The sequence below is a fragment of the Hemitrygon akajei genome, chromosome 12 (assembly GCF_048418815.1).
Source record: "Hemitrygon akajei chromosome 12, sHemAka1.3, whole genome shotgun sequence".
Lineage (NCBI taxonomy): Eukaryota > Metazoa > Chordata > Chondrichthyes > Myliobatiformes > Dasyatidae > Hemitrygon > Hemitrygon akajei.
This window is the reverse complement of record NC_133135.1, coordinates 48,043,903-48,070,731: the sequence shown is the minus strand read 5'-3', so window position 1 is coordinate 48,070,731 and position 26,829 is coordinate 48,043,903. Positions and strand designations below refer to the sequence as shown.

Here is a 26,829-nt window from a genome sequence, read left to right as displayed (position 1 = left end):
GATTCCTAAATGTTTATGAATTGAAGTATCGTGGTATCTGCCTGTATCTTAAAGACACTATATAAATAGACATTGCTGTTAAAAAATCTTAAGCTTCTTTCAAGAAAGTAATTAAGTTATTTCAGAGTTTGAAAGATTATACAGTTTTGCTTCCAAATACTACATTTATAATCTTTTTTCTGTGTTGGCCACTAATTATATTCTGGAATATATTTTGTTTCTGTGGCCCATTTGGACAGAGATTACCAGGGAGGAAGGCAAAGAATTCTTCAGTTTGACAAGATGAGTACAGCATTGCTCCTTCCAAGTGTGGAGAAACTGCAGCAGTACTGAACCCTGTGTTAAGCAAAGCAATTTCAAAATAACAGCTGGAAGCTGCTGAAAGCAGGAGAGCCAAATTCCAGTGGTTCAATCAAATGCAGGTGGACATGGTGCTGGAAGGAATGCTCAAACCCCAATCGATAGAGCAGCTGATGGCCTTGCAATACACTGAGGTAAAAATTGAGCTCACCTTGGTGTGGCCTGTCCATTGCAATCTCCATTGTTTTCTCACTACTGCTCATCACATAAATCTGACCATTGGTACTGCCATTTTAGGACCCCTTCTGGTGACCATTTCATCTGTGTCAGAACCTGCTCATAGCTTGTTAGTTGTTTGCAGTATCTGTCACCACCAGCAAACTCCTTATTTTACAATGCAAGTAAAAATGAATAATGTAGCCTTGTTTGATGAGCTGTTGATAAAATAATGGTCTTATTTTTGAAATTCACTCAGTCTGAGGTTAGGCTTATGTGATTAGATTGGTCGGTTTATGCCATGCCATGATTTACTTTAGTTTCTAAAAAGCACAGCTGGGTTCACATCTTTAAGATTATATTAAGAACCTCAGCATAAGGATTGCTCGGAGGCTATCCGTAATTTATTTGCTAGTATTGCAAATTCAGTGCAGTTAGATCTCTGTAAGTCTATGACAGTTTCATGTCAATGTCTATTGCAGTTATATCCCATTTCACAAAATTATGAGCAGAGTATCTGTGATAAAACTTCCACTTTGTAGTGAGTCTATAATTCTGGTGATGAAATAAAGGAGCCAGATTTAGCGATACAAACCCCAGGAGCTGATCTCCAGATACAGACTACATCAGTGTAAAAGCAGCTGGAGCTAATCATCAGTTACGGAGTATCTCTCCGTTTTATGGGAAATCTGTGACCTGGCATTCTAATAGAATTTTTCCAGATCTCTCCTTACTCCCTGCAATCACTGAGGTTAGGTATTTGAGGTATCTGCCTTCAGATACTCTTATCATTTTATCAAATATATTAAAATATGTTGAAAATATTTCCTTCATAACATTCCAAAGAACTTCATATTTCATTTTTATACTTCATTGTGTGTCCTTATAGAGTTGCTAATCTCACAAAGAATTGACTGCAGGGAATTAAAGGGGGAGCAATGACATTTCCTCCAAGTGAGTGTCAGCCAATAATTTGAAGGCAAGGCAGAGTATATATCTGTGTTCACCGTGGATATTTATGCAGAAAACAGACTCTTCAAAGAACAGATATAGAGCTCATTACAAAAACTACAGCAAGAATAAAAGCAGGTTTATTTCATAATACAATGAGTGGAAGATGGGCACTTACAATTTTTGCGTGTAAAATCAATCTCATTAGTATCAACAATACACTCACTGTCTAGATTGATATAGTGAAACTCCAGTCAGGTCTAGCTGCGAATAGAGATCTCACTGAAGGAAGGCAAGAAAAAAATTAAAGGTAGAAAATTAGAATTCATACCCATTGGCTCATGTTCACTTTGCGTTTAACTAGGACTGTCCTTGATATTTTGTAGTTAAGAGCATAAACAGAGGTGGCACAAGCAGATCAAAAGATCCTGAGTTCAGTTCTTGGCCTATGTTGAGTTAGCTGATTTTGATTAAGGCTTCACAGTTGGCCTCAGCGCCCAGGGGCTAGGCAGGAAATAGTCAGGTAGGGTTCCTGGCTGTGATTGTTATGCAATGACTCCTGTACTTATATAGAATTACAGGGACTTTGGGTCAGAATTGGGTTCTATTCGATGTTTTCCTTTATTTAGTTGCATATTAACACTTTGAGTCTAGACACACATAAGTGGAAAAAAAGAGGTATCCATGCAAGTGAATTCCAGCAAAATTAAAACCTTCAGAAGACCAAATCCAAATATGGAATTATAAATAAATACATGAACCATTTTAGCTCTGAGTATGACTAATTTTGAATCAGTGCTAATAATCTTAAAAGCATGTTATTCTAAGCAGCTGACTAGCTATAAAGAACAAACTCACAAATATTCGTCAACATTAGAGGGAACTAGCTTTCTATTAGCCGGTTATTTCAATTTTATACTGGAGATGAAAAATATTTTGTGAAAAATAATTGTGGCTTTTCAATATTTTGATCTATTTTTGTTTTGGTTTTTAAAATATGTGAAATGCCAAAAAAAATGCCTGCTGTGGAAAGTTACTTGTAAAATCAAACACCAATTAAGCTGAGTAGAACCGGCATTTCTGGGCCTGTATCTTGACAGAGTGAAATAGACTTGAAATGACAGAATACAGTCATTAGCAAAGCAGCTGGATTGGACATGATTTCACACCTTAGGGCACCTTTCATTTTACTAAGGCCTATGTGACTAGCAAGCTGCAGATGACAGCCTGCAAGAGTCTCACAATGTTGCCAAGCCACACTGACAGAAACAGGATGTGCACATTGGAAGAGCCTGGGGGATTTCCTTTGTTGCTGGACTGTAACCAGCTTATAAGTACAGTATTGTATAACAAATTAGCAATGACTTTAATGAATAATGAGAGTTGGTCAGTGAAGTAGCAGTAATTATATGTGTATTATTTTGACATTGTCTTGGCATTTTAATTTTTTTCTATTTCACATCCTGATTTCTTTTAATGTCTTGTAATTTTTTAACCTCTTTTAAAATTTTATTGTAGTTAGCACTTACTTTCTTTTCTAAGTTGCTCGCTGTGATCCTGCTTTCCTTTAGCCTGCCTGGATTGCTTACGCTGCATACATCCACCACACACACACACACACACACACACACACACACACACACACACACACACACACACACACACACACACACACACACACACACACACACACACACACACACACACACACACACACACACACACACATCGCTCTGGTGCTGCAGTCTTTCTGAAATTAGTTCTAATGTCCCAGAAAGCATGGGAGTCAGGAAGTACAGAGTAGCAAAGAAATGCTATTAGTATGATATAGTGCCTTCTTTCCTGAAAGATTGGTGAAGTGGCCCACTTTTGAAGGGGCCGGGCACTGCCATGCAAAAAGTCATTGTACATCCCAGAAAATCGTGAGCCCAGAGTATATCAGAGGAAGCAGGTGGAATCATCAACATATCTATTTTCTGATTAGTGAATCATATCGTTGGATGGTTTCCTTGGATGCTGCAAAATGCAGCCATCTTGTTAGTGTGCGAAAAAGGTAAAGGGCAAAACAATTAATATGCATCCAAATTGAAATATATTGGCTGAGACAAAAGTATGCATTGCAGCCATGTCGTATATTAGACTTTTGACCACATGCAGTGTGCAGAGATAATAAAAACAAAATAAACTAAAAATGAAATCAATTGTGTGTAGCATTCAATGAAGTGAAAATATTGCAATAAATGTACTAAGTATATCATTCTTTAAATCAGACATCACAGGAAATAAATAGGTGAAGATATTAAAATAGTGATACATATAAATCTTATGGAAATAGAATAAAAATAATATAGTTGCCTGTCCAAGCTGTTCAACTACCTGAAAATTTATTGTGAAATATATAAACATATTGATACACTGAATTCAGAATAAATTTATAGTGCACTGTAATAGAAAATTGATCGAATTCTTTCAAGTTATACTCCCACTCCAGTAGAGCATAGAAAGATGTTAAAAGTCAGCTTGTCATATCCCATATCCAGCAGTTGAGTTAAAACATTTGTGCAATGAACAATTTAGTCTTACATCAGTCTTTTGTAAATGTGACCCCTGCTCTTCAAATATTCGATCCCCTATGGTATGTACAATCTGCCTGGGCCTGTTTCACTGGAGTGCCATTTGCTTCGAAGCCACAACTGTGTCTGGTAATTCTTCTCGGTTCTTTGATGGACCCAATGCGGCAACCCAAACCCATGTATTATTTTTAATATAAAAGCTGTATTACCAACACAGAGTATGCTGCAGGGCAGATTCATTTTTCCTAATAGACTTTGAAAAGGAGGAGTTGCTTTTTAACAGAACATTTGTTGTTTCTGGACACTAAACTTGGCTGCAGTAACCGCTGTCTCAGCCTCTTCCTACCACAGGCTTTCTGCTAAAGACAGTAGAAATGCCTTCCTTCCATCAATGGGAATGGTGGATTGTACATCCACGTTGTCTCAATAAGGAAAAGGTTCCCAGTTTCTGTTTCCAACCATCTTTCAGATGCCTACTTCTACTGTTTGTTGTTGCTCTTAATTGTAAACATGTTTGGAAGTCTGCGCATCTTCTTCTTACCTTTAATTTTCTTTAAATTATGCCGAGAGAAATTTTACATTCAGTTCCTCAGCCAGTTACAATATTTACTTTGAATCCATAAACACAAGAGATTCTACAGATGTTGGAAATACAGGGTAACACATTACAATGCTGGAGGAACTCAGTAGGTCAGGCAGCATCTATGGAAAGGAATAAAGAGTCAACATTTTGGTCCGAAACCGCCCTGATGAACAGTCCTGGCCAGAAATGTTGACTCTTTATTCTCTTCCATAGATGCTACCTGACTTGCTGAATTTCTCCAGCATTTTGTGTTTGTTACTTTGAGTGCATGTTGAGTTTCTGTTTAGAAAATAGAAGCCATTCTGATAGCCTTTTCTCAGTTACTATACTGTAGTTTTAGAAAAGGTTGACATTAATCCTAATTTAACACAGCATTTGTTCTGAGAAGTAAACTCCATTTCACCTTTTGTTCCACTTCATTGTTCTTATTTTCTCTCTCTTGCTTACTTTCAATTCATTATTTTGTCAATTATTATTGTTTTGTTGTTACTATAAATTTTGTTTTTCTTAGGACTCCTAATTAATCTGTCTTATATGCTTTGTCTCATTATGTTGAAAACAAGATTAATTCTGCAAAGGTTCAAATTTTCCTGGGAAATTCTCCAACTTCCTGCAGTTCATCAGCAGTATGCTGGGAAATCTGCCTAGTGAGCTGCATCAGGTCACGCTTGTTGTAGTTCAGTGACTTCCTTCACTTTAATGCAAAGGAACAGCTGTAAGAAACGAGTGTATGCATATAGAATTTATTAGACGATGCTTTCTTAGAGTTGTATGGCATTTGGATTATAAACGTTATGTTTGAGTTTAGTGGTGGAGCACAGACCAGAGTTTGCTTCAGTTAGTAGACTAGATCTGTTTTTGCTGTTTGAGAAGACAATGATACAAGTCCTGTGCAATCAACACAAATAGAAATTTAGAAATACAGATATGTGCAAGGAGAATTTGGGAGGACAATCATCTAGGCCAGACCACTAGATGGAGCACAATGTAGAAGCAACGCCTAAGATTCAGATCCCGCCTTCTGATCAGGTATGAGTGGACATGATAATATTGGCAGGTAAACTCAAAGTCTGAGATAAGGGGAATAACGACAAATGAAATCATTCTGAAAGGAGGAATAGGCTTGCATATATGCCCTGAATAACAATATTGAATGCAATTTTTTTGCTTGTTTTATTCATTGTGCCTTTAAAGTTACCCATCGGTCTATCCCCTTTGCTTCATTTTCAAGTATAGCGACCAATGACTGTACACATATTCAGACATATGAGATTTCACAATGAATTCAAAAGCGGTGTGGTTTCATGAGAGGAAGGGCAGCGTGCTGCTCTAGATCTCATTATCTGTAGTTGAACTTCCAAAATAGTAACCTCACCAATCATTAATAACCATGTCTTAAGGTTGGTCTTCAAAGGGATTCTGGAATGCCAGAATATTTATAGATGAATTCGTTGAGTTGTGAAAGTGATGACTGAAGTTGACACAGCTATTGAGCTCTGATTTGTCTCTTTGAAGTTCTACATATAAAGAGATTCAACATACTTCAATGTAAGATTGTTTTATCACTGACTCTGGTGAGATCTAAAATGAAAATAGCTAAGAGTATAAACTATATGATCCATTTAGACCTCTACAAAGAAGAATTGAAGATAAAATCATGGCTGAACCAACATTTCAAAACCAATTTTCTAATTAATCTTTTGGTCCAAAAAATTTGATTGTTTCACTTTAGAATCACCAAACACCTGCAGCTATCCAGTGCAAAGAATTTCAAAGACTTAATGCCCTATGCAGAAAGAAATTTCCCTGAATTTCAATCCTCAGAATGTGACCTCTTTCCAGGATCAAATTATGCAGTGCCAGGTTCACGAGTCTGAGAAAACACTCCCTCAACTTGCATTTCCTCTTAGATAATTGTTGGTCTCACCAAAACCACATTTCACCTACCATTTTACTTTAAAGTTTAATTTCTGCTCTCCTTCCTGTTATTATTAATGTTTTTGAATGAGCACTGAAACTAGCCACTGTACGTATAAAATACAATTTATTGTTAATTTTGAGCTTCCCAAAAAATGTTAAATATAGGATATCAGAATGGGTGAAGCTTATATCTGTCATCATTCTCTCTACAGTTCTGCTACAAATGGATTAACTATTGTGTGAGGGAACAAGGGTGGGGCAAGATGGTGGTGGGTTGAGGTCTATCCAAAGAGAAATAAATCATTTATAATAGTTAGGGGGTACAAATGTGATGTCTTATCAATGATTTTACTTGGAAGTGAGAGTAAAGTGAGTGGGGATGGAATAGAGTTTATCAACTGTGTTCAGGCAAGTTTCTTGAATCAATATATAGAGATCCCAAGTACAGAGAGTGTGATACTGGATCTCCTATTAGGGAATAAGATAGGGCAGGTGACAGATGATCATAATTCCTTTAGCTTCAAGATAATTACAGAGATGGATAGGACTGGTCCTTGGGTTGAGATTCTAAATTTGAGTTTAGTTAATTTTGATGGCATCAGAAAGGGTCTAACGCGGGTGGATTGGGACAGGTTGTTTTCTGACAAAGAGATACTTGGTAAGTGAAGTATTGAGAGCACAGAGTTGTATGGTCCTGTTAGAATAAAAGAAAAGCCTTTTAAACAATTTTAAGGAACTTTGGTTTATCAGGGACATTGAGGCTCTAATTAAGAAGAAGGAGGTGCATGGCAGGTATAGAACATAGAACAGAGAGCAGTCCAGCACCGTACAGGCCCTTCAGCCTTCAATGTTGTTCCATCCCTTTAACCACTCCAAAATCAATCTATCTTTTTCCTCTCACATAGACCTCCATTTTTCTTCCATCCATTTTTCAATCTAAGAGTCTCTTAAATGTCCCTAACTTATATGCCTCTAGCATTACCACTGTCAGAGTTGTCCATGCACCTACATAAAAACCTATCACTTACCCCGCCCCCATATTGTCCTCCAAACATCTTAAAATTATGCCCCCTCATGTTAGCCATTTCTGCCCTTGGAAAAGGTCACTGGCTGTCCGTTGTATCTTTGCCTCTTATCATGTATACTTCTATCAAGTCACTTCTCATTCTCCTCCTCTTGAAAGAGGATGACTCAACCTCATAGGACATGTTCTGTGGTTCAACCAGAACTTTGTATAGCTGCAATGTGACCTTGCAGTTTTTGAACTCAGTCGCCTGACTAATGCGGACCAAACCACCATATTCCTTCTTAACCACCTTATCAGCTTGCACAGCAACTTTGAGGGATCTATGGATGTGCGATGAAGAGAAGCTCGGGTAGGAGCGTTAATGGGAAGGGTAAGGCGTGAGGGTCGATAGGACTCAGCAGAATAACAATTCAGCATGGACTAGATAGGCTGAAGGCCTATTGCTATGCTGTAGCTGTTTATGATTTTGTGAGTCTTTAAAGCACAATTTTAGCAAAGGGTACCTTTTCACTTAATAAGGTCAGTATATGAAAATCTGTATACAGTAATTCACCCTTTAAGAAAATTCATTGTTACACAGTACATTTCCACTAACTTTTGTTATTTCTTATGTTTTGAAGTTGTACTGTCTTATGATGCTTTCTGGAAACTAAAAGTGCTGTATGATTCTATAATTCTAGATTCTGCAGTTGTAATTTTAAATAAATTTTTGGTGTTCATCATTATGTTATGAAATTGATAGTAATATCCGCTGCAAACATAGCTTAACACTAAAATCCCAGCTACTGTCTGCAACTTGGCCCTCTCTCACAGGTAGCACTGATTTGCAACTTTCACCACTGCAATCAAGAGAGACTGATGATTTCCTGAAAACTTCAGTTCTTCAAAATCTTTTATTTTCCTGGATTGATGCACTGATCGTGTGTTAGAGGTGCCAAATCAGGTTGGTGCCAAACAATAGGGGTTTACGTTACAAGCTCCATGCAAAACCAGCTCGCTAATGCTATCATATAAACCAAATAGTATGGGTCGAGGCATTGTCTGATTTGATTGACAGATTGCAAGGGCTAGACAAGGTACAAGAATGAATTTGCTTCTAACTTCATGTGCAAGATAGTGTTGAATCAGAAGTGCATCATTTCCACCCTGTACAAATTTTCCCAGCAATTTTCTACATAAACTTTGTAACATGATTAACTTCTCTCTGTACACGTCCAAGGTGGCATATGGATGGTGTTTCATGAACATGCATTGTAATAGGAAATGCCTGATCTAATGTCCAGGCTAACATATTTCAGAACTATAAGCTGCACTATCATAATTCATCTAGAAAAATATAATTTTCAGTTGCATAGAGTTAAAAAAGCAGTATTTGAACAATTAATTGCTAGGCACAGGAATTTAAGAATTAATCTCACTGTAAAATACCTTAAAATATGACTTGCCTATGATGAAAGAGGGTCTAATGGTGCAAAATGCTATTAATATTCCTTGGCCCTAAATCACCAGTCAAATGTACTGTAAATCACTTGGGAAAACACTTAAAATTTACTACATTATGATATATATTTCTCTATTATTTTAGTAAAGTTTATTTAGGGTCTTTTAGCTTCTAACTTAATAATATATTAATGTTTCAATATATATCTCATACTCTTTAAATTACTTAGAGTATTAGCTACAATCTCTTCATGTTCCCACCTGCATCTGTGAGAATTCTTCAAAATAATTGGCTGGTCAGTCAGCTTTATGACATCATGGTTTGTGTGATGGCCAAAAGCAAATGGCTCTTTAAAAGGGAAAGACCTTGGCATAAAGTATTACTAGATTTATGTAAGTACACTCATGTTACCACTAACTGTGAAATCCAAGACATTATTTTGTTTTTTTTTAATTGTAGGAATAAGTATTGTATTGAATTGAAAGTTATGGTGTGATGAAATTACCAGATTTTTTTAATAGGAAACAACAAAAGTTGTTTTGGTAAAGTCACAGGAGTCATCTATTTCAGAATAAATGTCAAAGTTGTAGGAGACTGAATTGTTTCAACATAGCATCACGGGAGTACTGAACCACAAATCAACACATGGGTGTTTCCTTGAACATAAAGAGAAAAAAAACCCAAAAAAGACTAATATTGTTATTCAAAGGGCACATTCTCAACAAAACTATTTTTTGTTTGAAAGAAAATGATGTTAGTGAGGGGCTGGGAATGTGTGGGGCACATGAGAGCAGTTGTTAGATGAAGTAGTGGCAGAAATAGCATGGAAGTACAATAAAACAAGAAAAATGAAAAAAAAACCCAAAAGATTCAATGTGCAAACACGAGGAATTCTGCAGATGCTGGAAATTCAAACAACACACACAAAATGCTGGTGGAACACAGCAGGCCAGGAAGCATCTATAAGGAGAAGCACTGTCGATGTTTCGGGCCGAGACCCTTCGTCAGGACTAACCGAAAAGAAAGATAGTAAGAGATTTGAAAGTAGAGGGGGAGAGGGAAATACGAAATGATAGGAGAAGACCGGAGGGGGTGGGATGAAGCTAAGAGCTGGAAAGGTGATTGGCGAAAGTGATACAGAGCTGGACAAGGGAAAGGATCATGGGATTGGAGAACTCAGGAGAAAGAAAGGTGGGGGGGAAGCACCAGAGGGAGATGGAGAACAGGCAAACAACTAAATATGTCAGGGATGGGGTAAGAAGGGGAGGAGGGGCATTAACGGAAGTTAGAGAAGTCAATGTTCATGCCATCAGGTTGGAGGCTACTCAGCCAGTATATAAGGTGTTGTTCCTCCAACCTGAGTTTGGAGTCATTTTGACAGTAGGCCATGGATAGACATATCAGAATGGGAATGGGACGTGGAATTAAAATGTGTGGCCACTGGGAGATTCCGCTTTCTCTGGTGGACCAAGCGTAGGTGTTCAGCGAAACGGTCTCCCAGTCTGCGTCGGGTCTCACCAATATATAAAAGGCCACATGGGGAGCACCGGACGCAGTATACCACACCAGCCGACTCACAGGTGAAGTGTCGCATCACCTGGAAGGACTGTTTGGGGCCCTGAATGGTGGTGAGGGAGGAAGTGTAAGGGCAGGTGTAGCATTTGTTCCGCTTACAAGGATAAGTGCCAGGAGGGAGATCGGTGGGAAGGGATGGGGGGGACGAGTGGACAAAGGAGTCGCGTAGTGAGCGATCCCTGTGGAAAGCAGAAAGGGGGGGAGGGAAAGATGTGCTTGGTAGTGGGATCCCATTGGAGGTGGCAGAAGTTACGGAGAATTATACATTGGAGCTGGAGATTCAATGTAGTGGATCACTGCATTTCCATTTTGAGGATCCCCATTCATTAACTTCCACTGAATGCATCTTTTGTTTTTGTATGGGATGTAAAGGGGGAGGTGGAATAGGGATGCGGGAATCCTAAGTTGCATAAGTCTACCTCCTAACAGCCAATCATAGTTTGGCACTGCCTGTAGTTATAGAAAAAGTTACATGCTGTTGAAAAAATATTTCAGCCTACATCTAGAAAACTAGTCTTGTAGCAGACAATAGATGTCACTGAAATCACTTGCTGGAAATCATAGAACTCCAATGATTTAATTTATCCTTAAAAGAATATTGAAGTAGCCAAATTTTCAACTGTAATTAATTATTATTGATCTATCAGTTGACAATTTTTAAATTACCTTTTTGATGTGTGCAACATGAAAACAGTAATGCATCAGCATGCATTATTGTGTAAGAATGTTTTGGGTAAAGCCCAGATTGTACTTACTGGTTAGAGAGCGATTGATGCTGTGAATTTTTCTCCCTGAACCTAAAAAGAATTAAGATGTTAAATGGTTTATTCCCGAGTAAAGGAGAACAATATAGAGGTAGAAGGTTTTCCATTTTGCTGCTAATACATTATTAAGACCACAATAATATAAGACCATAAGATATAGGAGCAGAAATAGGCAATTTGGCCCATCAAGTCTGCTCTGCCATTTCATCATGGCGGATCCAATTTTCCTCTTAGCTTTCTCCCCGTATCTCTTCATGTCCTGACCAATCAAGAATCAACCCCTGCCTTAAATATACATAAAAACTTGGCTTCTGCAGCTGCCTGTGGCAAAGAATTCCATAGATTCACCACTCCCAGGCTGAAGAAATTTCTCCTTATCTCCCTTGTAAAAGGACACCCCTCTATTCTGAGGCTGGTTTTAAGCTCTTCACCATCCACTCTATCAAGGCCTTTCACCATTAATAGGTTTCAATGAGGTCAATACTCATTTTTCTGAAATGTAGTAAATACAGGCCAGAGCCATGAAATGCTCTTCATATGACAAGCCATATCCTGGAATCATTTTCGTGAGCCTCCTTTGAACCCTTTCCAGATTCAACACATCCTTCCTAAGATAAGGACTGCTCACAATAATCCAAGTGAGGCCTCACCAGTGCTTTATGAAGTCTCAACATTACATCCTTGCTTTTATGTTCTGGTTCTCTCGAAATGAATGCTAACATTGCGATTGCCTTCCTCCCCACAGACTCAACTTGCAAATTAACCTTTAGGGAATCCCATACAAGGACTCCCTAGTCTGTTTGTGCCTCAGTTTTTTGTATTTTCTTTCCAATTAGAAAATAGTCAGCCCTTTCATTTCTTCTGCCAAGGTGCATGACCATACATTTCCCAACGCTGTATTCCATCTGCCATTTCTTCGCCCTTTCTCCTAGTCTAAGTTCTTCTGTAGTGTCTCTACTTTGTCAAAACTACCTGTCCATCCATCTACCTTCATATCACCTGCAAACTTTGCAAAAAAGTAATCAAATCTATCATTCAATTCATTGCCATATACCGGTAACATTAAAAGAATCGGTCCCAACACAGACCCCTATGTTACCACTAGTTACCAGCAGCCTACCTGAAAAAGTGCCCTTTATTCCCACTTTTTACCTCCTGCCAAACAGCCACTGTTTTATCTATGCTAGTATCTTTCTTGTAATACCATAGGCTCAAAGCTTGTTAAAGCGGCCTCATGTGTGGTACCTTGTAAAAGGCCTTCTGAAAATTCAAGTACACAACATCAACCAGTTGTCCTTTGTTTATCCTGTTTCTTATTTCTTCAAAGAACTCCAACAGATTTGTCAGGGAAGATTTTCCCTTGAAAATCTTGCTGACTAAGGTCTATTTCATCAAGTGCTTCTGTACTCTGAGACCTCATCCTTAATAATTGACTTCAACATCTTCCCAGCCACAGAGGTCAGACCAACTGGCTTACAATTTATTTTCTTCTGCCTCTCACCCTTCTTGAAGAGTGAAGTGACATTTGCAATTTTCTAATCTTCCAGAACCATTCCAGAGTCTAGTGATTCTTGAAAGCTGCCTCCACAATGTCTTCAGCCACCTCTTTCAGAACCCTGGGGTGTACACCATCTGGTCCAGGTGACTTATCTATTTTCAAACCTTACAGTTTCCCAAGAATCTTCTCTCTAGTAATGATAACTTCACACACTTCATGCCCCCTGACACCTGAAACTTCCACCATATTGCTTTGTCTTCCACACTGAAAGCTGATGCAAAATATTATTCAGTTCATCCTTGTCCCCCATTAATACCTTTTCAGTATCATTTTCCACCAGTCTGATATCCACTCTCACCTCTCTTTTACACTTTATGTATCTGAAGAAACTTTTGCTATCGTCAATATTATTGGGTATCTTACTTTCATATTCCATCTTTACCTCCTGAATGACATTTTTAGTTGCCTTCTTGTGTTTTTAAAGGCTTCCCGATCCATTAATTTTTCTTCTATTATATTCCCTCCTTTATGTTGGTTTTGACTTCACTAGTTAGCTACAGTTGTGTCATTTTGTCTTTAGAAAATTTCTTCCTAATTTGGGATGTATATATCCTGTGCCTTCTGAATTGCTTCCAGAAATTCCAGCCATTGCTGCCATACTGTCATCTCTGCCAGTGTTCTTTTCCCATCAATTCTGGCCAACTCCTCTCTCATGTCTCTGTAATTCCCTTTACTCCATTGTAATACTGATGCATCTAACTTTAGCTTCTCGTTCTCAAATTTTAGGGTGAATTTGATAATATTATGATTATTTTTCTCTAAGGGCTCTTCTACTTTAAGCTTTCTCATCAAGCCCGGTTCACTGCACAACACTCAATCCAGAACCGATGGTCTCCTAGTGGGCTCAACCATGAGCTGCTCTAAAAAGCCATCTTGTAGGCACTCTAGAAATTCCTCCTCATGGAATCCAGCACCAACTAGATTTTCCCAATTTACCTGAATACTGAACCTCCCCCTTCCCATGACTATTGTAACATTGCCCCTTTGGCATGCATTTTCTATTTCCCGTTGTAATTTGTAGACCACATCCTTACTACTGTTTGGAGGTCTCTATGCAACTCCTACCAGGGTATTTTTACCCTTGCAGTTCCTTAGCTCTATCCACAATGATTCAATACCTTCCAACCCTCTGTCATCTTTTTCTAATGATGTTATTTCAATTTTACTAACAGAGCAATGCTGTCCCCTCTGCCTTCCTGCCTATTCTTTGGTACAATGTGTATCCTTGGACACTGAGCTCCCATCTATAATTTTCTTTCAGCCATAATTCAGTGATGCCTACAACATCATACATGACAATCCACATCTGTGTGACAAGCTCATCTATCTTATTCCATATACTGTGTGCATTAAAATATAACACCTTCTGTCTTGTATTCACCCTTTTTGATTTTATCTGCCTTTTTTGTTGCAATTCATCCAGTTGCTTGCAATTTTGCCCTATCAACAACCTGTACTCACTACACATTGCCTATGTTTGTAAACCAGCTACCTCATCTTCAGCACTATTATCCACTTTCCTATGATACTTCTTGAATTGAAACATATGCAGCTCTGGACAGCAGTTGCACCATGCTCAACCTTTGGATTCTTAACTTTGTCTGAGGTCTTACCAACATCTGCCTCCACAAACTCTCCTCTAACTGTTTTGGCACTCTAGTGCCCATCCCCCTGCAACTCTAGTTTAAACGCCACCATGCAGCACTAACAACCCTTCCCACTAGGTATTAGTCTTCTTCCAGTTCCAGTGCAAACCGTCCCAACACATTCCCTGGAAGAGTGCCCAATGACTCAAAAATCTTATGCCCTCCTCTTACACCAGTTTCTTAGCCATGTATTAATTGGTGTAATCTTCCTAGTTCTGGCCTCACTCGCACATGGCATGGGTAGCAATCCTGAGATCACAACCCTGGAGGTCCTGCCCTTTAACTTAGCATCTAACTCCCTGAACACCTTAAGCAGAACCTTGTCGCTTGTCCTACCCATGTCATTGGTACCTAAATGGATCACCACTTCTGGCTGTTCACCCTCCCACTTAAGAATGCCAAGGATTCGATCCGAAATATCCGGGAATCTCATCCTCACCCATAGAACCTCCTGTCTGTTCCCCTAATTAACAAATCCCCTATCACCACAGGTCACCTTTTCTCCTCCTGAGTCTGAGTCAGACTCAGTGCCAGAGACCCAAACACTGGGAATTTCCTCTGTTATGTCAACTCCCTGACAGTATCCAAAGTGATACTATGTGTATTGCATGTTTTATATGCACACTATGGATTGGAAAAATGTTGTTCTGTTTCATTGTATATATGTACAGTCAGATGATAAATTTGAACTTGAACTTTATTCCTATGATTGTGTAGCTAAGTACTGCTCTGTTGTTGTATTTAACTTTGCTACTGATACTACTGTTGTTGGCCAAATCAAAGGTGGTAATAAATTGGCATATAGGAAGGAAAACTGAATATCTGGTTGAGTGGGACCATAACAACAATCTTTCATTCAATCTTAGCAAAACCAAAGAGCTGATTATCGACTACAGCAGGAAGAAGCTGGAGGTCAATGAGCCAGTCCTTATTTGGGGATCAGATATGGAGAGAGTCAGTAGCTCTATATATCTGGACATTGACAATCAGAGGATCTATCCTGAGACCACTATGAAATTGCCATGACAACACCTATACTTTCTTAGAAGTCTGCATAGATTTGTCATGTCATCAAAACTTCTGACATATTTCTATAGATGCACAGTGGAAAGTATCCTAACTGATTTCATCATGGACTGTTATGGAAACACCAATACCCAAGAATGGAAAATTCTACAGCAAATGATAGATACTGCCAAGTTCATCACAGGCAATTTCCCCTCCACCATAGAGTATGTTTACCAGGAGCAGTGACATAAGAAAGCAGCATCCATCATCAAAAACTGCCACCATTTAGGCCATGCTTTCTTCTTGCTACTACTTACCGGGCAGGGGTACAGAAGCCTTATGCCCCACACCACCAGGTTTAGGAACAGTTATTACCTTACAACCATCATGCTTATGAACCGATGTGGATAACTTCACTGAACACAACTCCAAACTTATTCCGCAACCTAAAAGGATTCTTTTACAACTCATGTTCTCAGTATTATTATTATTTTTCACAATTTATCTTCTTTTTTACATTGGTTGCTTGCCAGTCTTTGTTTATGTCTGGTTTTTCATAGATTCTATTGCATTTCTTTATTTTTCCAGCAAGGGAAAATCAGTCTCAAGGTAGCATATGGTGACATATACATTGTACTTTGATAATAAAGTTACTTTGAAATTATACCAAGTGCAAAGATTCCTTGCAGTTTAGTAACATGAGAATCACATAGGCAGTTTCTTTGCTACTCTGAAGCAAAGGCAAAACCAATATCCTATGTTTTACTGTAAAATCCATTTGAATTTCAAATAATGTTCATCTCACAATTTTGAGCAGAAATACTGAAAATCACAACAAAATATCAATATATCTGTCACCAGATGATGTTATTTGGGAAAATCAAATGGTTCTACACTGCACTCATGAGGTGGGAGAAGACCCAGTAAAAGCAAAAATGAACTAGAGCTCTTTGACTCCGAAGAAATTATCATTGCTGTTAGACATTTTGAAAGGGGAGTGGGGAGGCCCACAACAACTTAGCATATACAGCAGAGAAGTTGCTCTATCAGCCCTAAAAGAATAAACTAGAACTTATCTTTGATCTTCCTCTCACCATTTTGTCTCGGCATAACCATCTACATATTCTCTTTCATTTCGTTATCTATAAACACATCTATTTATCTCTAACGCTCTCTATTTTCATGAGTTGCAATGTTTCATATTCACTTCCTATTTAATTTCTTGGTAAATCTATTGTATTGATAGTCTTTAGCTTTGATCTTCCCCACCAGGTTATTTATAGTAGGCAGCATGACATTAGCGAGTGTGCAAAGATTTAAAATGATGCGCCATGAGTTATGAGGAGAAACTGTAAACATTAGGATTGTTTCTGTTGGAGACTTGATGGAATATTTAATTAAGGTGTACAGAATAATAAAAGGCCTAGACATGTTTGCAAGCAAAACATACAGTATTTCTGTTGGCAGACTGGTTGAAAACAAGAGGACTTGGAATTATGTTAAATGAAAATTAGAAGACAAGTGACGAACAATGTTTTTAAGTAAAAAACATAAGCTCACTGAACAAAGGATAATAGAGGCAGAAATCCTCAGCACATTTAAAAGGTATCAGGAAAAGCACTGGGAAAAGTGTAATAAAAGAAGAAAATGCCGAGAATACTTACAAGTCAGGCAGCATCTATGCAGAGAGAAAAAGTTAATTTTCAGGTTAAATCCCTTCTTCAGGACTGTAAAAGTTAAAAAAAGGAAGGATTTTAAATTGCAGAGATTTGGAAGAATCAAAGAGAATTATCTGTGATAGCATAAAGACTATGATTGTTCATGTGATGGAGGTAAATGTTAGATGTTGCACCTTAATAGGGTGAATGCAAGGAAAACAGTGCACTGTTAAAGGCAAAACCAAGCTCATAACTCCATGAAAGTGACCTCACGTGTCGACAGGTGGTTTAGTAAGATTATGAAATGTTTGCTTTTATTAGTCGAGGCACTGAATTCAAAAGTCATGAGGTTATGTTGCAACTTTATAAAACTCTGGTTAGACCACAGCTGCTATATTCAATACAGTTCTGGTCATCTCACTATAGGGAGGATGCTGAGGCTTTGGAGAGGGTGCAGAAGAGGTTTACCAGGATGCTGCCTGGTTTAGAAGGCTTGTGCTATCACGAGAGTCTGGACAAACTGGATTTGTTTTCTTTTGAGCAGTGGAGGCTGAGGGGAGATCTGGTAGAGGTTTATAAGATTATGCAAAGCATAGGTAGAATAGACAGGGAGTATCTTTTTCCCAGGATAAAAATGTCCAGTACCAGAAGGCATGCATTGAAGGTGAGAGGGGGTAGGTTCAAAGGCGATGTCAGGGGTTTTTTTACTCAGAGAGTGGTGGATGCCTGGAATGCATTGTCTGGTATGGTGGTAGAGGCAAATACATTAGAGGCTTTTAAGAGATGTCTAAATAGAGACATGAATGTGAGGAAGATGGAAGGATATGGACTTTGTATATGTAGGAGGGATTAGCTTTTGTCTTTTTAAAATTTACTTTTTAGCTGGTTTGGCACAACACTTGTGGGCCAGAGCACCTGTACTACGCTGTACTGTTCTATGTTGTATGATATATTTACTCATGACACCAGCAAATCGTTGCTGATCTGAATGGTGAAGTACAAGCAGAGTGAATGAATGAGATTACTATTAATACAGAGAGGGAGAAAGGAACACCATGCTGCAGCAGTGGACTGCAGAGCACTGCTGATGCAGGAGACCTGAAAGACAGTGTTGGACATACACAACAGGTCGAGGTCTCAAAGGTATACCTAGGATCAAGGATAATAATCAGGAGCAGGTACTTGGCTGATTCCCTAATAGAAAACCAGAGCCTCTTGCAATGCCACATCTTATTCTCTGGTTTTTCTTGTAATACAGCAAGCCTCCCTCACGTCAGCTGTCAGATCAATCCTATTTCCTTACGTATTTCATCTACCCTAGATGTAGTCCTCTGTAAATCCTCTACACATGGTCTCAGAAAAGCTCCTAGGCTGATGGAGGCAGTTTATCTTACCTTTGGTTTGTAGCTTCGTTTGAATGTTATGGACTGATCTAAAAAAAATTTGAATAATCATTCCAATGATTGGGCTCATGGGCTTCTCTTTCCAGTGGTTTGCCATCGGATGTATCAGGATGATGCACAAGCAGGACTGACGGGCATCAAAAAGATACTTGGGCAACCCATTACATAGTGAAAAGCTGCCACATCTGCTCTGATGGAATACTGCTGAAATCTGCAAGGTGTCACCAGCATCTATGAAACAGCTCTTAGAATAAGACTAAAAGCCACATCATCATGCTTAACTAATGCTAAATTAGTACACCCCAAGGATTAAAGCTTGGGCCTGCCAGATACGTATTTCTCAGAACCACCATTTCTATTACTGTTACCATACTGGCCATTAGGAAATTGTCCTGAAGAGCTTCAGGCTCCTAATTTTTATTTGCTGATGCCACATGCTGAATCCAGCGTCTTCTATTGTACACATCGAAATTATTTCCCAAATATTACGTATTTGCAACAAATACTTAAAAATACAAAATACAGCATTTTAGTTTTTGACATCAATACTAAATATGCATTCAAGTAGTGGTAATATGATCTACAATCAAATTGATAATTCAACATTTTTACTGAAATTATTCTCTTAACTTATTAGTTATTTACTCTTTCTGACATTCAGTACTGCTGCAGCTGTAAGTCTTCTGTCACCAACAATTTCTACATTCATTCCATTTTTTGTCATGGAAAACACTGAGATTTGCTTAGAAGGAGTTAGGTAACATTTATCAGGCAATGACAAGTGCTTAAAATTGTTTCCATGGCAGAAATCCAAGCACTCCACTGGGTTAAATCTTCCCAGCTTTCATTGTATGTACTGACTAGCAATATGCAAGAGAATATGAATGAACGGTTTAAGTGAGTGATGACAATAGAAAGAAGCAGACAGTGCACAAATCAGCTACCTGACCCTGAGCAACAGAAGAGAGAGAGAGAGAGAGAGAGAGAGAGACAGACAGACAGACAGACAGAGAGCGAGACAGAGAGAGAGAGAGAGAGAGAGAGAGAGACACACACACACTATTATGATAAATAACTTCAATAACTTCAGCCAAGTATCCCTTTTCCTTTTTGTAACACCCTTGGAAGGATCACTTTTTCCAGATCAGGGCCGGCAGCTCCACATATTGACATAGCAATAATTTCTAATGAAATTTTCTTGCATTTGTGTGGGAGATGTGAACATTGTGTACACAGATGCAGCATGGGCCACCATGCTGGGGGCTGAAGCACTCAGTGCCTCTTCTTGGCCTGAACTGTCAGGTCCCCAGACAGATTCCTTCCAACCTGGGGGGAAGCAGGCAAGCCTTCTCACCTCTGAACTTTATGCGAAGCTGTTTACCTTGGCAAGGAGAAGTGGCAGATTTACAGATGTTAAATACAGTCCTGAGGGGTCTGGAGGCATTCCTAAATTTTAATCACCTAATTTAAAAATTGCACAGCAAAGACCAGAGGTGACCTGTTGCATCTCGTTGAGTGTGAACTGACTAAATAATAAAAAATGAATTGTGAAAGCAAAAGGGAAAAAAATGGAACTACTTTTTATTTTAATATTATAATGAAAGAAAGTGTGATTTAATAAATTAATCCATAGCACCTCATGCACCAGATGGTTTCTCCTCAGGCATTTCCTGCTGGTGTGTAATACCCCTGGTAACCCCAACTCCCCCAGTCTCCACATGCTTCATGAGCCATTCATCTTCTGGTTTGATTTTACCTGTCAGGGAATATTGTTCCAAACCAATTTTTTGCACATATTGAATTGAGGACGTTTGTGACCAATGTTCGATGTCATGTCCAGGTCACAGCACAAGGAAAAAAAAATGATTGTATCTTTATTGATTCCCCTCCTCAAAAGCATTAAGCTGGTAACAGAGAGTATATGCTGAAGTCTGTAAAACCTGGATTTAGTAGTTATGCCTCTGCTGGCTTGTCATAGTTCGTTAAAAGACACAACTCATATTTTATTTTACAGATAATGTTGTTAACAATGTTTCACAGAGGATTTATTAACTTTTAATTAGATTCTTATGGCAGACTAAGATAGAAACCCCCCTACCACTGCACTTGCATTTTGATGTGAGTGTGTGCATGTACACATAAGATGACAGCATTCCCTTACGAGCATAACCAAGGGAAAGTGGAGCTCTCTGTGACCACACAGGCATAGGAACATTTTAACCAACTGCTGAGTCCAGTTGTTGACCACCTGCAATGTTTGTTTAATATTTGTCAAATTTATGAAGACCATAGCTAATGTGGAATAATAACATATGTGTTCCAGATTAAATGATTCTGGCTCGAGGCCATTTCTGATATGGTCACTTAGAGTCAGACCTAATCCTTTCAATTTCTCAACAAATTCTTAAATTCTGAGAAGAGTCATTAAAGAGCTAGACAGCAAAATGATTAAATGAGAGGCAGGGCTGTAAAAACATAAATGTAAGGATTTTCAGTGCAGAAATTAGTGATCCTGACAACATCTGCAAAATGCATTAGTTGTTTGATTGGCCCCTGTTAAACAAAGATGGGATTAGATTTCATACATTTGCTGTGGGAGGCAATCTAAAGTTTCAGTTTGATGATTTAGTCAGGTGTAAGCATGAAGTTTCCAATTTAGACAAATAAATCTGAGTGATTTTATTATCTTCATTTTTTTCCCTGACACTCCACTAACCCCTTCTCCCTATCATGCTTACATGATCTATTTACTAGAATTGGAGTTTGATTGATAAGCTCATAGCCCCTGTTCTACTCCCCTTTTCTTTAACTATTTCCATATTTTTTTCATTCTTTTACACAACCTAAGTGAGCTCTTTACTGTATCATCTTCTCCTATTAATTTTACTTTGCTATTCACTATTTTATTTTTTCTTTCCAGATAATATTTGGAGATTGGGCCCAGGCAGAAGTTACTACTACAACATTTTTACCTTGTTAGATGAATTGCAAAACTCAACTGATGAATAAACACGATGGCTTGTAAGAAATTGTATTTCCCCTGAATTCTTAGCTTGTGCTCCTCATTAATTTAATATAAACACTCTAATGAATATTTGCTGCATTTGATACTTTAGAGGATTTATTCATTTAAATTTGTTAATATATTTATTCGTTTAATAATTTTTGAAACTGTCGAAGTCAGAGGACGCATTCAGTTTCATTAAGACATCACTGTTAAGCAGGCTTAGTTACTTTTAGTTTTATACTTCCTATTGTTCTCATCCCAGAAACAAAAAAGTATCTTTCTTTCTCTAATGCTTCCTTCAGTTTTTACTGTCTTGCTCTTACTGCATTTCACCGTTTGTGGGTCTGTACCTCTCTCCTTTTCTCTCCTTGACTGTTCTCTGTCTTATTCCAGTACTATGCTCATCCATGCTAGTTTTCATCCTTCCATCTCTCAATCTCTTCAACTGTCTGGCAAACTCTACCTCAGATCATTTGAAATGATTGAAACCCAAGAGGGTTAACAGGCATTACATACTGTTGATGTGTTTCTGAGTGAGTGAGATTAGCAAATCTGCAGATAGACTACAGTTTCTACTGCAGTTGCTTAAAGCTGTACTTAAGACATTTCAACACCAGCATAAATTGTCAGTTGTGAGATCATTAAAATGAACATACAAAATTAAAATTTAGCCACATATGTCTATCTGATTAGCTCTTCTGTAAAGTGGGAAAGAAAACGTTTTAAATTATTGTGCTTTAGTGAAACTGTCAATAGACATCAAGCTACCCTTTAAAATAAGTCAAAACGATTTACCCTATAAATTAGCTTGCTGTTTTCTTTGACCAAAAGAATTGCCCATGTGGTGAGACTTCCTATGGGAGGGGATGTGGCTAGTCTCTAAATTTATCTGCTGTGTTTGTCTTTTCGAAAGGCAACACTGAAAGATTAACAAATCTGTCAGTGAGGGAACTGAATGATGTGTCAAAGCTGTGGGACAATGTGTACTATTCATTCCTGGCATTTCTTAATGAGAGATTCGATGTATACTGAATTCTGTGGCTTTAGGCTTCCAGTAAAATGCACTGCGTGCAAAAATCCACTTAAAAACTTATCCTTGCTCACAACCAAGCTTCGTAAGTGTATTTGCCCTTTCCTGAAGGTTAAGTTGTCCTAACAGGTGCTAATTTTTGTTTTCTCATGGAGCCTTGTCCACATTAGAAGCAACTGTGAACAAACAAAAAAGCCAATTAGAGTGCAAGGGCACTGCTTGTTACTCCCTTCTCCCTGCAGTGACCAGCTGAACCCCAATCAGTCATCTTAAGCTATCATCTGATCCCCTCAGCTAGTTTGAGAAGTGTCAGACCTCTGTCCTCTTTGGGGAAATGCTGTCATAATGGCATGGGAAAATACTGTCATGGACAAGTGTCTTGTCCCCTGCTAAAATGAATTTGTCATCACTTAACGTGCATACTGTATATTGCTCCAGAGATTCAATGGGCCATAATAGTTGGGTTAGAGCAAACATTGTAGGCATGCAACCAATCAGAGAGCAAAAATCAAATTTAAAATATCGATGAGATGGCTTAAAAGAAATTGAAAACAATTAATTCTTTTTTCCTTAATACATTATTTTGTGTTCTTTTGTATACAAAAGCAGTGACAATACACATTTAGCAGGTGACAGCATAAACATCAGGGCAAATAGGCAGTGAAATGAAGGCTCTGGCACAACATTTATGTACAGTACAGCACAGTGCAACAGCCAAAAACGTCGACTGTACTCTTTTCCTAGATGCTGCCTGGTCTGCTGAGTTCCTCCAGCATTTTGTGTGTGTTGCTTGGATTTCAAGCATCTGCAGATATTCTCTTGTTTGAGCACAGTACAAGCTCTTCAGCCCACAATATTGTGCTGCCTATTTAACCTACTCTATGATCAAGCTAACATTTCCCTCCCACATAGCCCTCCATTTCTCTTTCATCCATGTGCCTATCTAAGGGTCTCTTAAATGTCCCTTATACAATATATCTGCCCCTGCTGCAGCTCCTACAAGTGTGTTCCTCGTGCCCACAACTCTCTGTGTAAAAACTTACCCCTGACATCCCCTCCTGAACTTTATTCTAGTCACATAAAACATATGTCCCTCATAAACCATTTCCACCTTGTTGAAAGGTTTCTGGCTGTTCACTGTATCTATGCCTCTTATCATATTATAAACATGTATCAAGTCACTTCTCACCTCATACTAATTTCTCTCTTTTACTTCTTCAAATACTTCCAAAATCACAAAGAGCAGAGGTCGCAGAACAGATCCCTATGGAACACCACTGGTCACTAGCCTCCAAGCAGAAGGGTCTCGGCCTGAAACGTCAACTGTACTCTTTTCCACAGATGCTGCCTGGCCTACTGAGTTCCTTCAGCATTTAGTGTGTGTTGCTTGGATTTCCAGCCTCTGCAGATTTTCTCTTCTTTGTGATTGGAGCCTCTAAGCAGAATACATCTACTACCACCTTATGTGGGTAAGCTAAATCAGAATCCATGCAGCCAAGTTCCCCTGGATCCCATGCCTTCTGACTTTCTGAATGAGCCCACCAAGGGGAACCTTGCCAAATACCTGACTAAATTCCTTATACATTGCATTCACTGCACGAATTTCATCAACTTGTACAGTCACTTCCTCAAGGAATTCTATCAGGCTCATAAGACATGATCTCACAAAGTCCTAATGACTATCCCTATTCAGATGATGCCTGTAAATCCTGTTTCTAGGAATCCTTTTGGATAATTTGCCCATCCCTGAAGTAGGATTCATTGGTCAATAATTCCTAGTGTTATCCCTACTTCCTTTCTTGAACAAAGGAATAACTTTTGTCACCCTTCAGTCTCTTGGATACTAGTCCTGTGGCCAGTGGCATGCAAAAATCATTGCCAAAGGTGCAGTAATATCTTCCCTTGCTTTCTGTAGTACCCTGGAGTGTCTACTATCCAGTCCCAGTGACTTATCTATGCTAATGTTATTCAAAAGTTCTAGCACATCTTCTTTCTCAACATTGGAATGGTCCAGTATATCAGCCTGTTCAACGTTGTTCTCACATTTGTCAATGTCCTTCTAACTGGTGAATTTTGAAGCAAAATATTCATTAAGTATCTCCCCTTCATCCTCCAGCTCCTAACACATGTCTTGATCAGTTCTATCTTCATTCTGGTCATCCTCCTGTTCTTCATGTACAATACATGTAGAAGAGCTTGGTGTTTTCTTTAATCCTACTCAGGGCCGGCCCCTTCTAGCTCTCCCATGTCCATTTTTAAGCTCTTTTCTGATACCTTGAAACTCTCTAGAGCCCTGAATTTTTCTTGCTTCATAAACTGTAAGTAGGCTTCTTTCTTTCTCTTGCCTAGATATTCCATATCTTTTACCAGCCATGGTTCCTTTACCCTACCGTGCTTTCCGTCCCCCAATGGGACAAAGCTACAGTATCCAGAAGCAAGTGCTTCCTAAATCACACCACATGTCTGTTGTGTATTTCCCTGGGCACATCAGTTCCCAATTTACGCTCCCATGTTTCTGCCTAATACCCACGAAGTTAGTACAGTAGACTCCCAATTAAATATTTTCCCGTGCTATCTGCTTCTATTCCTGTCTAGGGCTATGGTAAACATCAGGGAGTTGTGGTCACTGTCTCTGAAACGCTCACCCCCCAAGAGGCCTATCACTTGATTAGGTTCATTGCCTAGTACCAGATCCAGAATGGCTTCTCCTCTAGTCAGCCTGTCTCCATATTGTGTCAGGAATCATTCCAGGACACACTTGACTAATTCTGCCCCATCTATGCCTTTTGAACTAAGGAATTGCCAATCAATATTAGGGAAGTTGAAGTCCCACATGACTTCAACACTGTCAATTTTGCACCTTTCCAAAATCTACTCCCAATCTGTTCCTCAATATCTTTGATGCTATTGGGTGGTCTATAGAATAATTGCAGTTCTGTTTTTGACTTCTATCTGCATTGACTGAGTAGACAAGATTTCCACAACATCCTCCCTTTCTGCAGCTGTGATACTATCCCTGATTAGCAATGTCACTCCACCTCTTTTACCTCTCTCCCTGTGAAATAAGTTGAAAAATATTGTTCATTATCAGGCATTTAATGATTCTAATGATACCTTCTCCTTGTGGAAATGAAAAATAATCTGTCGTCACTGTAGCTCCGTAGAAAAACAATAAAATTCTGGAAATACTCAGCAGCTCAGGCAGTATCTGTGGGAAGGAACGGGTCAATGCTTCAGATCAAAATTTTGATCTTTGTTAGAATTTTGATCTGAAGTGTTTCAATGAACATTGTCTTTCCATGAACATTGCCCGGCCTATTGGGTGTTCCAGCATTTTCTGGCTTGCCTTTTCATTGTATCAGTTAATCATCACATTAAGAGATACAAAAATAATAGAATAACAATGCCAGATGTTTTGCCATTCCCTTAACATTGTTGTTTGTGACCAACAGTTATGCATTGGTGTCCACAACTGACCGTAAAGAATACTGGCCACAAGGACCAAGTGGTAATACTTTCATGTCCTCCCTTTCTTAACTTCTTAGCTATTTTATTCTTAAATCCATTATATTTTGAAATATTTATGCAACAATGTGACAAGCCATATAAGTACCTTATATGAAATACAGTAACATCCTTCTAAATCTTTTAAACATTCTTTTCAGTTTATTTACATCCTTCCTATAACTAGATGACCAGAATACTATAAGTGTGCTCTCACCAAAATCTAGTATAGTTGTAACATTATGTCCTAACTCGAGTACTATACACATGTATGTTGTGTCTCCTATGAAATTTTTCTCTACTAAGTTCATGGACTTAATTTGCAGCTAATAGGAACTAGTTAGCAAGAGAAGGTGGTCTTGACCCAAAATGTCGAGTATCCCTTTACTTCCACAGATACTGTTTGACCATCTGAGTTCCTCCAGCAGTTTATTTCTTGCTGCAAGAGACTGTTGAATGAAAATCAAAATTAAAATTCATCTTAATTCATTGACAACATGAAGAAATTGTCTGCTTGGAATACAGAAAAAAGTCAAGTTTATTGTCATATACACAAGTACGTGTATGCACAATTCATGTGCAGAGTGAAAAATACCCTTACAGCAGCATCAGAGGCACATAGTATTGGAGGAGTATTGTTCAAAAGAAAAGAAACATAAAGAATG

The 26,829-nt window shown here is 38.6% G+C and overlaps 1 long non-coding RNA gene across 1 annotated transcript; it reads left to right on the top strand.

The window, feature by feature from the left end:
- The first annotated feature begins 245 nt into the window (after window positions 1-245).
- Window positions 246-26,168, top strand: LOC140736579 (uncharacterized). Its single transcript, XR_012100979.1, has 3 exons — window positions 246-494; window positions 21,544-21,644; window positions 26,113-26,168. It is a non-coding gene; the product is annotated as an uncharacterized lncRNA (long non-coding RNA).
- Window positions 26,169-26,829: the final 661 nt, after the last annotated feature.